The sequence below is a fragment of the Mus pahari genome, chromosome 12 (genome assembly GCF_900095145.1).
Source record: "Mus pahari chromosome 12, PAHARI_EIJ_v1.1, whole genome shotgun sequence".
Classification (NCBI taxonomy): Eukaryota; Metazoa; Chordata; class Mammalia; order Rodentia; family Muridae; genus Mus; species Mus pahari.
Genome location: NC_034601.1, coordinates 12741082 through 12742690, shown reverse-complemented (window position 1 = coordinate 12742690; position 1609 = coordinate 12741082). Strand labels below are relative to the sequence as shown.

Sequence of the window (1609 nt, the reverse complement as noted above, 5' to 3'; positions counted from 1 at the left end):
AAGAAAGAAAGAAAGAAAGAAAGAAAGAAGAGAAGAGAAGAAAAGAAAAGAAAAGAAAAGAAAAGAAAAGAAAAGAAAAGAAAAGAAAAGAAAAGAAGGAAAGGGACAGAAAAAAGAAGAAACGAGCTCTAGCTAGCTGTTCCAGTCACCAAGCTTGCCTGCTGTCTTCCCCTATCTAGTGGAAGGAAAGAACTCTCCTACAACCCCTGACCTCTGACCTCCACATGTGTGCTATGGTACATGCATGCCTCGCCACAAAAGTAAATAAATTACATTTATAAAAAAGAAAGTTATTTTGATTTTCTTACATTTGTTGTGACTTGCTTTGAATATGGAACATGTTCTATTTTGAAGGAAGTTTTAGCGCTGCTGATAAGAATGTAGATTCTGCACTTCTTAGATGAAATGTTCTGTAGATGTCTGTTAGGTTCATTTGATCTATTACGACATATAATTCCAATATTCCTGCTTATTTAGTTTTTGTAGGGATAGTCTGTACATTGGTAAGAGTGGGATATTGAAATACCCATATTACTATGTGGTGACTTATTTTTTACTTTATAACCAGTAGTACTTGTTTATGAAATCAGGAACACTTGTGTTATATGTATATGTTTAAAGATTTATTTTTATTTTATGTGTGTGAGTGTTTGCCTACATGTATATCTGTGCATCACATGCATGTCTAGCACCTATAGAGGCCAGAAGAGGCCCTCAGATTCCCTTGAACTGTAGTCATGGCCAGTTGTGAGCCACCATGTGGGGGCTGGGAACTAAACACAGGCAGGTCTTTTACAAGAGCATTTTTTTTAACCCGGGTAGGGCACAAACACTGTCCCCAACTACTACAAATTACATGGTTGAGTTACCCACACTTGGGAAAATTGAAGGGGTCAGTACCTGCAAATGCAATGGATAAGTCTTGCCCTGGGAAAACCATCTTGATAATCATGATATCTTCCCCGTCAGGTTAAGTATAAAAGGAACATCCCATAAACACACAAGACAGGGGTTCCATGACCTTGACTCTCCTAGAACTAGCTCTAAAGACCAGGCTGGCCTTGAATTCACAGAGATCTGCCTGTCTCTGCCTCTGCCTGCCTCCCCAGTGCTGGGATTAATGGTGTGCACCACCACTTGGCCTATAGGAGTACTTTTAATCACTGATCCATCTCTAAGTCTCTAGGTGTGTATGTTTAGACAAGTAATGTCTTTTTGATGGGTTGTTTCTGCTGTCCATATGAAGTGGCCTTTTTATCTCTTCTGACTAATTGTAATTTGAAGTTATGCTTTATCAAATGTTAGAATAGTGACAACTGCTCTTTTCCTGGGCTTATTTGTTAGAGTACTTCTGTCTATGCTTTTACCATAAAGTTCTGTCTACCTTCGGTGGTTAAGTGTTTTCCTTGGAGACAGAAAAAGATGCATGCAATATTCAAATATAATCAGCTAGTTACGTACTATATACTATGAACTGAATATTTATATATACCTCCAACATTTCTTATAAAAACCTAAACTCACAATATGGTAGCATTAGGAAGTGAGTCTTTAGGAGGTGATTTGGTTGTGAAGGTGAAGCCCTTAAAAATGGGATGAGGGGGCTGGA

General features: G+C 38.2%; 1 non-coding gene across 1 annotated transcript; it reads right to left on the bottom strand.

Annotated features, from left to right (window-relative positions):
* Positions 1-814: 814 nt before the first annotated feature.
* Positions 815-978, bottom strand: LOC115065120. Its single transcript, XR_003844923.1, has one exon. It is a non-coding gene; the product is annotated as a U1 spliceosomal RNA (small nuclear RNA).
* Between the last annotated feature and the right edge of the window lie 631 nt (positions 979-1609).